Below are 10,986 nucleotides of genomic sequence, written 5' to 3'. Positions count from 1 at the left end.
AATGACCAATGAGGAGACAAGATATTTTCAAAGCTGGAGTGGGGGAGAAACAAAGGCTCTCTCTGTCTGTGTGATGCTTTTGCTGGGAACAGAAAAGGAATGGAGTCTTAGAATTTAGTAAGTAATCTAGCTAGATATGCGTTAGATCATGATTTCTTTAAATGGCTGAGAAAATAAGCTGTGCTGAATGGAATGGATATTCCTGTTTTTGTGTCTTTTTGTAACTTAAGGTTTTGCCTAGAGGGATTTTCTATGTTTTGAATCGGATTACCCTGTAAGGGGATTTACCATCCTGATTTTACAGAGGTGATTCTTTTACTTTTTCTTCAATTAAAATTCTTCTGTTAAGAACCTGATTGCTTTTTCATTGTTCTTAAGATCCAAGGATTTGGGTCTTTGTCACCTATGCAAATTGGTGAGGATTTTTATCAAGCCTTCCCCAGGAAAGGGGCTGTAGGGTTTGGGGAGAATTTCGGGACGAAAGACGTTTCCAGGCGGGCTCTTTCCCTGTTATATATCTGTTAGACGCTTGGTGGTGGCAGCAATAAAGTCCAAGGGCAAAAGATAAAATAGTTTGTACCTTGGGGAAGTTTTAACCTAGGCTGGTAAAAATAAGCTTAGGGGGTTTTCATACAGGTCCCCACATCTGTACCCTAGAGTTCAGAAATGGGAAGGAACCTTGACATATGGTATAAGATTAGAAGCCAGCATATGTCTCTATAGTTATAAAAGCAATTGTTTTTACAAAACAGATACTGTATAAAGAATATTTATATTATTTTCAGTATGAGTCTTCTTTTTAGTAAGGCTACAGGTCAAAACTTCAGTGCCTAAAGTTAGGCATCTAATACGGACATAAATCAGAGCTAGCTATCTTAGATTCAGTCCACAAAAGAGAGAAGTGATGATAGCTGGGGCTAACAACCAGAAGAAATTGCAAAGATATTACCACTCCCTCTCATTAAGGGAAGTCTGGTAAGCAGAATTCTGGTTGGATTCCCACCTGCTACTTGGAGAGCAGGCAGCAGCTATGGCCAGATCAGCATTCTCCCCATTTCTTGATATCTAGGAGGTGCAACTGTTTCTTTCAGATGAGGAATTGGCAATTGTCATGCATGGCTTTGTTACCTTCAGATAAGACTTTTACAATGTGCTCTACATGGGGCTCAATCCTAAATCTGTCAGCATTTCATTATCCAGAAACTGAAACTGTGGCACAATTAGCTGCTCACTTGTCAGACACATCAGGAAATAAAATTATACTAACTGTTAAAGTGAATTAGTCTATATGCCCTTAACATGAACATATTTCTCTCACATTTTATATATAGCAATCTATTAGCTAATAGCACCTTGCCTTTTGGGAGGATGTGACGATTGGTACACTCCCTCTCTTTCAGGCACCTCTGACTTTTAAATGTGGCAACATTACTTAGTTATTATTTCACTCAAAAAGAACATCCTGTGGTCAAATAAAAGGATGCTTTTATCTTAATCATCACTCCCACATTCAAAAATACACAGATTTTCAGCCTTCTACTCACCTTTTTACAACTTTTATGTATGAGAAAAACAGAAAGAAGTACCTTTACCGGATTTCAAAACACAGTTAAATGGGCAGACATGGTATATTGGCATCATAAGAGCATACTGTTGCTTGTGCCTGTTCGTAAGTTGCAAAAGTGCCCTTCTGGAGGTGTGTGGAATGAGGTCACTTTCCTTATTCCAATCTCTTCCCAATAAAACACACTTCTCAATCATGATCAAACATGCCCAAGAACAGCATACAACTACTCTGCAATTAATGTACATTTTCTAACCTTCTAGGTGAGAAATATTTTTATGGAAGTTTTCTTAACTAAAATGCAATTAAAAGAGCAGATGACTTTAAATGATCTTCACCTCTCCAAACTGGATATCTGCTTTTCAACATGACTTGCACTTGGAAGACATTGCATTTCTTTTTGGACAAGCAAAAAGAGGCTTATTCTCAACACAACAGCATTTCTCTATTTGTGCCTCTTTGTGTGTAACACAATAGCTTTGGTATAGAGCTTCCAATCAACTCCAAACTTTCAGGAAACATTCTAGCCATCAATGGGCAGAATCCTATTGATTTTGGTGGAAATCGGAAAATGAGAAGAGTGAAATGGGGGACACACGGAGCTCTTTGCATCTAGTTTGCAGATCCAACAGCTTCAACTACATCTGTAATTGTCTACAGATCAAAGAATTGATTGATGGCAGCCATTAACATCTTCCAGCCTAACATGTCAGCTTTGACCATCCCCCCAGTTCAGTTTTAAAATGTTGAATCCTGAATGACTTACCTTCCAGACAGAAAGAATGAATTTGGGGGAGGGGAAGGAGAGAAGAGGAAACGGAAACACACACAGGTATGTCTACACTGCAGTGTAAGCCCAGACTCAGACTTGAACCCAAACCCCCTTCCGTCTACACACAAATCTCTCAGGCTCAGAACTAGGGTCCCAGGACCCTATGGGGGTGGAGGATTCAAGCCCAAGTAAAGCTGGGACCCTGGGCTCGAGTCCTATTAGTCTGCCCTGCAGATACAATCTTCCCAACATGGGTCCCAGAAGTCTGCCAAAAGTATCCTACAATCCCATGGGCCAACTTCCTTTGACTTCTCTATCTCAAGAGTCCCCAGTCGACTGCATGGAAGCAATCCCCCTTGGGGTGGTGCATAAGCTCAGTGAGTTAGCATTAACCATTCCATTGTCTTTTGACTGCTGAGCTACAAACAAACCATCAGAGACCCTTCTGTGTTGGCAAAGGAGACTGAACAGAAGAAGTCTTTTGAAAAGCATGCTGCTTCATGGTCACAGGAACATAGACAGATTTTGTTAAATCTCTGGTGCAAGGCCAGCAAAACAGTGGACTTTAGTAAGAGTACCAGAAATGATCTTGTCTACCAGCAAATAGAGAAGAAGTTGGCAATGTTGCAAATATACCAGATTAATAACAGTGCAGGGAGCAGATTAAGTGGCTCAAGACTGAGTATAATAAAATGAATGATCAGATCTGCACCTCGGGCAACTCACTACCATCATGCCTGCTTTATGAGAAGTTTGACCGGTTGCTGGGCATTGCACCAAGCACAGAGCCAACAATGAGGCATGGTGACCTGGTCAGCTGGGATGGCAAGCTCCAGCACAAGAACAAATGGAAACCAGCAGCAAGCGCTGAGTGAGGCTAGTAAAGTGACTCTGTTGTTGAAACCAGTCCTAAAGGAGACTTCGCTGCAGCTGCTTCTGCAGCAAAATCCTGGGGCCATACATGGAGGAGCTTTCGGATGACCCCATGAGGAACAGCCCATCACAGAGCCTGCAGCAGACATGGAGGGGACAGAGCCTGGTAAGTTTCTGGCTCCATTTTAATGTTCATTAATATAGAAATGGGAGGGATTTCTGTTCTATAAATGAATGCATGGAGCCCCAGCTAGCAACATGTATCTGCTAGTAACAGACTGTATGGCATGGCATGGTGTGACTCTCCCCCACCCACCCACCCATGTGGAATTCAAAAGGGCAACCAGGAAATGCAAACAGTAAAAATGCCTTGAAAATTAATTTTTACTTAAATGACACAGATTTTTGCTAGGACATTCCTGTTTCTTAAAAATAACAATCCTACATTGCCATGCCTGTAAATACACCACTCTGTAACCCCATAACAGTGTAACAAACCACATGGAAACAGTGAGCAGAGGGGGCAGGAGGAAATGTTTTCCATTTACAAATCTAGTCCATTTTAGTTTAATGTAGTCCATGCAGTACATAGGTGACAAAATCATCTGTCCCAAATTCAACTGGGGTTTGAATTTTTGTCCAGACATGTACTGGTGAGGAAGGGGAGTAAGCAGGATGACTGTGGTGTTCTGTGTGTTTGCATGAAGTCAGAATACTCTAAGCCAGGTAGAAGATAACACAGCAGCTTCTTGACTCCCTCATCAATTCTGATCCAATCCTGTGTGCTGATAGCTGCAAAATCTTTTCCAAGCAGGAACTCATCACATCACATGATGACAGACAACTAAAAAGTGACAACTTTTATAAGTGTTGTATACAGACATCATAGCACCTTGGTGGAATCATAATCAATGGAATTCCATAATACCAGGGTACAAAATATATATGAATGACAGAGGAGGCCGTGCTAGTGCGGGAGTGGCACTATATGTAGTAGGAAGAAAGCCTGAGACATAAGCCCTTGTATCAGAGACGTGGTATGAGGTAGGAACTCCTCAGAGAATCTGGCGAGAACAGGGCTACTATTGCAGAAATACACATTCCTAAGAAGTGCTAAGTACAGAGTGTGACGTTTGCTTTATGAAAACATGCTTATGAAAGTGAATATGATGAAACTGGAATATGCTTTATGCAAAAGGTCTCTTGTAAAGTATCATTACAAAGCTTATAATCTACTGAGTGTGTTCATCCTATTTGTTTGCATGTATTTTTTCTATATCTGAAGTTAAGAGGCTAAGATATAAACTTGTATTACTAATGTAGACATATTAAGCGGAAGCCATTAAGGGTGCTTCAGAATCAATGAACTGTAAATGGCTCTGTTTACTTGCAAACCTTCCTGTGTACATGTGGGTCAGCCCAGGAAGAATGGAGGCTGAGGTCTCACAAGACATGTGACCATGTCACATGATGCTGGAATCCATCTTAAATCTGGTACTTTTCCCATTTAGAAGGAGGGGTGGGGACCCAGAGAGACAAAAGATTCCCGCCTTGTGCCAAAGCTATAAAAGGGGGTGGAGCAGGACAAAGGGGCCAATCATGAGAAAGCCTCTGCTTACCACCCGAAATGTCTGCTGAAACTATCATGGACTGTACCAGGGGAAAGGATTGGGCCCAGACTAGAAAGGAGTCTAGTCTGTAAAGGAATCTCATTGGAACATCTCTGAGGGTGAGATATTACCTGTAATCAGTTTCTTAATGTATTGGGCTTAGACTTGCGTGTTTTGTTTTAATTTGCTTTGTGACTTATTTTGTTCTGTCTGTTATTACGTCAAACCACTTAAATCCTACTTTTTAAACTTAATAAAATCACTTTTGTTTATTAATGAACCCAGAGTAAGTGATTAATACCTGGGGGAGCAAACAGCTGTGCATATCTCTCTATCAGTGTTATAGAGGGCAGACAATTTATGACTTTACCCTGTATAAGCTTTATACAGAGTTAAACAGATTTATTTGGGGTTTGGATCCCATTGGGAGCTGGGTGTCTGGGTGCTGGAGATGGGTGGCCTGCTGAGCCATTTTTGGTTGAGTCTGTAGCTTTGGGGGCGTGAACCAGACCCTGGATCTGTGTTGCAGCAGGCTAGCATGTCTGGCTCAACAAGGCGGGTTCTGGAGTCCCAAGCTGGCAGGGAAAATGGGCTCAGAGGTAATCTCAGCACATCAGGTGACAGTCCCAAGGGGGTGTCTGTGACCAAACCCATTTGACAGAGTACTCACGCAAACACATCCCAACATCAAGTGATACCAGAATATCCCGATATCAAGGATGGTATAAAAACATTCCCCAAGGATAACAGAAACACACTGACCCCTCCTAAAAGATAAGGTCAGGATGACAGTACATAACTTGTTTATATCAGGATAGAAAGGTGTATCTCAGAGGGAGTATCTTTGGCCAGCCTGGGGGGCAGTGGAAAGTCCCGCCACTGGCTGAGCTGCATCCATTGTCACAGGCATAGTGTCTTAGTCTCCTCATAGAGTCTGCCAGGTGCCATTCCCGTGCTTTGTTGACAATAAATCTGGCTGGGTGCCTTTGTAACTTGGGGGTTCTTTACTGAGTGTAGGTTAAGTTCCAGAACTTTAACCTATGTAACTCCTCATCCCTATAGCTGTCCCTTGATTTTCCATCCATCTGCTGCAAAGCATTAGATCTTCAAAATGAAAAGGGAGAGGGGAGAATGGAAATTTGAAATAAAAAAAAAGATAAAAAACAAGGAGAGAAAACATTTCTAACTCACTTTACTTTCACATCTCAGAAGTTATACCAGTTTTATGAAGGAAATACAGAATAGCCATTTGTGGTGTATGTAGAACACCCTAATCCAGAGACAAGATGGGTGAGGTAATATCTTTTATTGGACCAACTTCTGTTGGTGAAAGAGACATGCTTTTGAGCTACACAGAAGAGCTTGTCTCCCTAATATCCTGGGATCAACATGGCTACAACAACACTGCAAACACTGTATTATATCATTTAAACCTAAATATATAATATGTTGCTATACAATGCCCCAATCCTGCAAAAGGACTGAATGTAAGACAGATCCCACAGCCTGTGTAGAGCTGCATTGCTCCATTTGAGTACAAGGGTTTTTCTGAGAACACCTAGTGTCAGATCAGTTTTTTTCCATAGGATATGTTTGTATGTTACAGTCAAACTAATCATTTGGACAAAGAAATTAAATTGATAGTTAATTGGCTAAATGACCATTTCACCTGGGTATTTGACTAAATGGCAAAAACTTCAAGCATTTGATCAAATGACTGAGAATTTGACCTAAATTTGCTTACTGAACTAAACCACCAAAAGAAAAGATATTGCACTTCACTGCATGATGTTAACTATAAAAAATATCTGTCAGCCACTAACTGCAGATGAATTATAGTTCTGTAGCATTCTGTGCCTTCTTATTGGACCAATTAAGCTTCAGGTGACAGACATTTCAGCATTTTTAAAGCATTTATGCCTATTGGATTTGGTTTTGGATCCTAAGCAGTTACATTACGGAGGTCCCTTGCAGCTCCATAGTTAAGGTTGTGCTGGGATTTCCACTTAAAGTACAGACTGAATAATAATAAATAATAATAATAATAATAATAATAAATAAAAAAGAAAGCTAAAACTAGTCAGTCAGACAATAGCAGTAGAAGTACAGCAAGAACACAGCCCTCACATATTTCCCAGATGTCACAATGTAGAGTAGCCCAAGGATCAAGTACAGCCACCTTTGCAGCCCATCCCACCTCAAATTTCACTGAGTGCCAGACTGCCAATCCCAAAGGTTCTGGACCATTCTGAAAGAAGCAATTGCATCTGGATACAAAGATTACTGCTAGGCTGCAGGCCTGATTGTTGGTAGTGGTGGTAACAGTGGTGGGGGCAGGGAATAAGAGATGTAGAAGGGAACCCTAGGAAGCATCTACATTTTTAAATATTTGTTTTCCCGTACTTACATCAGAACCTGAAAAAATATGATGTACATTTGTTGTGTATGCATACAAATCGTATATTTGCTCACACAAATTGGATAACTGCACACACAAGGTTCAGATTTGTGAGTATAAGCGACTGCACTTGCAAATGTTGGGTTTGTATGCTCATTTTTTGCAGCTGCATCTCAGACTCCTATACCTGGAAAATTTAGTCCATTATATTACCTTTTCCATAGTTTATCAATAATGTATTCTGTGTGAAGGGTTTGGAAGGTTTTGTTTGAGAGTGGTTAAAAAGGGTGCTTCATATTTATCTATAGCTACATCAACCTATTTCAGATCTTGGATTCCCCCTATTTGGGGGGGGAGGGAATTGAAGATCAGACCATATCCCCTCTGAGTCCCCCACAAAAAAGTATTTTCAGTTATCCTTTAATACACTGTTTATTCATATGACAATTCTGTTCAAAGACCTGGCATCAACCTGAAAAGATCTGAGTTATCCAAGTTCTTTTGGGAGGGCTGGTGTGCAAATACATTATATTTGAATGTGAATTAATTTCTCCCCAACAGACATAACATAAAGGACAGGATTAAGAAAATCTCAGGAAAGGCAGAGAGCAGATTTATATGAAGTCCTAAAACAGCACCGTGTAGCTCTGTTATGGCAAGATCATGCAACATGAGATTCATATGAAAATTAGATGCATTGACAATGTACTTTTCAAAAAAAAAATTGGAGCCCCAAAAAGGCACTGCTTAATGATAAGGATTTATTTATATGAGTCACTGCCTCTAAAACCACATTTCAGATTCTAAAGCAGATGAACACTAGAGTCAAGGTTTAAGAGTAGCATGAAAGCAAAATCATCTCCTGTCCAGGGGTTCCAAAATATCTTAGGCTGTCATAAATATAAAGGGAAGGGTAAACCCCTTTAAAATCCCTCCTGGCCAGAGGAAAAATCCTCTCACCTGCAAATGGTTAAGAAGCTAGGATAACCTCACTAGCACCTGACCAAAATGACCAATGAGGAGACAAGATACTTTCAAAAGCTGGGGGGAGGGAAAAAACAATGGGTCTGTCTGTGTGATGCTTTTGCCGGGGACAGAACAGGAATGGAGTCTTAGAACTTAGTAAGTAATCTAGTTAGATATGCGTTAGATTATGATTTCTTTAAATGGCTGAGAAATTAAGCTGTGCTGAATAGAATGGATATTCCTGTCTGTGTGTCTTTTTGTAACTTAAGGTTTTGCCTAGAGGGATTCTCTATGTTTTGAATCTAATTACCCTGTAAGGTATTTACCATCCTGATTTTACAGAGGTGATTCTTTTTTACTTCTATTAAAACCCTTCTTTTCAGAAACTGAATGCTTTTTCATTGTTCTTAAGATCCAAGGGTTTGGGTCTGTGGTCACCTATGCAAACTGGTGAGGATTTTTACCAAACCTTCCCCAGGAAGTAGGGTGCAAGGGTTGGGAGGATTTTGGGGGGGAAAGACGTTTCCAATGATTTCCTAATAAATAAACACAGATAAACATTTGGTGGTGGCAGTGGAAGTCCAAGGGCAAAGCGTAAAATAGTTTGTACCTTGGGGAAGTTTTAACCTAAGCTGGTAAAAGTAAGCTTAGGAGGTTTTCATGCAGGTCCCCACATGTATACCCTAGAGTTCAGAGTGGGGAAGGAACCTTGACATAGGCCAAAGTTACTTTCTTGCTAGAAAATAACATTGTGCTGTGAGCATTTATCCTACTATTTCAAATTATTAAGCATGGATATATAATTCCTTGCTGCCAGCACTGTGAAGTTCTGCCCAAACAAAAACACTCCAGGTGACATAAATCTACAGTCTTCACACACAACACAGAACAGCAGTAGGAGATAGGGGAGCTGTCTGCAGCTAAGCTGACAGTGACAAACTTCAGGTTATACAGAAAATCTTGCAAGCCATGCCAACCAATATTACAAGCAAAGCCAGCAATCTGAACCAGCAGCACTCCAGTTCTCACTGCCTGCAGTATATTCCCACCTTCAGCAAAAAATCCTTCAGGGCAGCAAGAACAGCAGTAAACCTGTCATTAGCAGCCACAGTACTGTCACATCAGCAACTATCATGTGTCAGCAACAGTCTTTAACTCAGCTGTTTGTTTCATTGGGGAAAGCTTTCTTTGATTGTCAGGAAATAGAACATGTACAATGGTCTTTCATAAACACATACAAGCTCTCCAGAGTACAAACAAATAAAATAATCGTGTACTTTGGTAAATGTGTTGCAATTTTTAACCAAAGCAGATGAAGCCTATATGAATAGACCTGCATATAAACTAGTGTGGCATGACTTGCTTGTAATCTGTCATGTACAATACAGCAATTGCCGCTCATTTCACTTACTCTATTCCAACACTGGAAACTAGATTATTTTTAGACATGCTTTATACACAACTGTTTTCAAAGCCCACTGCTAAATTCCTTGAATGGCAGCCAAGGAGTTGGGTGAAAACCTACAAACCTACCTCACCCAGATCAGTACGTTGGGCACTGGCAACTCTAAGCAAAAAAAAAAGAGCTCTTCCTTCATGATGTATCACCTTTGTGCCAGGGTCAACAGCAATTAAAAACACCTCCACCAGCAGAAGTGAAATTTATCTGTTCTGTAGTTCAATACACTATTTCTTTTCTGTTTGAGTACTTGCACATGTCCATTCCAATGTAGGTGTGTGCGTGCCCTGCACAGTTGCTGGAATTTTTCCCTTAGTGACATCCATCGGGTCGGTTCTAACATGCCCTGGTGCCTCATGCTCAGAGCGCCAGTATAAAGGTCCCTGCCGAGTCTGCACCTTTTCAGTTCCTTCTTACTGCCTGTGAAAGTTGCTGGAACTTCCCTCATTGCTCAGGCAATCTTTTCCGATGGTTTCCTTCTTTATTTTTGTAATATATAGTTCTCGCCGTTTAGTTAGTTTGGAAGTAGTTTTGGTAAATTTTGTAGTTAGTGTATTTTAGACATCTCTATACTTATTGGAGAGACTTATCTCCTCCCTGACAGGGGTATGCCTTTTGTCACTGGGCTTTAAGCTCTGCTCTTCCTGTGGCAAGTCAATACCATTGAGCGACTCACATTCCAGTTGTCTCAAGTAGGGGAATCTCACAGGAAGGATCATTGTCAGATTTACAGGGAGTTCAAGCTCACAGCAAGGCTGAAGGTCCTCCTGATGGAGGCAGCCCTGAGACCAGCGTAGGAGCCATGATCGGACTCGCCACCGAGCATCTCGGCTTCAGTATGGAGCATGCCTCCTGCCAGTAGAGACCCTCAAGCACTGCTCCTCCTTCCTGTTAGCATGGATGACTTACCTCTTCTATGCCTTTCCCCCCATCCCATTAATCCACAAGGTTCTGTCAAAGATCAAGCAGGACCATGCCCGGATCATCCTTACAGCGCCAGTGTGTCCCAGACAGCACTGGTTCACCACCCTCGTAAACCTTTCGGTGGAGCCCCCAGTCAGGTTCCCACTACACATGGACCTGTTCACACAGGACCATGGCCAGCTGCTCCATCCAAACCTCAGCTCTCTTCACATGATGTCCTGGAACCTTCATGGCTGAACCCTGCAGAGCAAGCATGCTCAGAGCAGGTTTGTAGAGTCCTGCTGCTCCATAGAAAACTCTCTACTAGGGCAACATACCTGGTGAAGTCGAAACAATTCTCCATCTGGTCTGAATGCAGAGTTTCAATTATGCAGTCCTCATTGCATCTTGTTTTGAAATATCTTCTACTCTTAAGACAGA

Source organism: Lepidochelys kempii, chromosome 4 (assembly GCF_965140285.1).
Source record: "Lepidochelys kempii isolate rLepKem1 chromosome 4, rLepKem1.hap1, whole genome shotgun sequence".
NCBI lineage: Eukaryota > Metazoa > Chordata > Testudines > Cheloniidae > Lepidochelys > Lepidochelys kempii.
Note: the sequence above shows the minus strand (reverse complement) of the source record.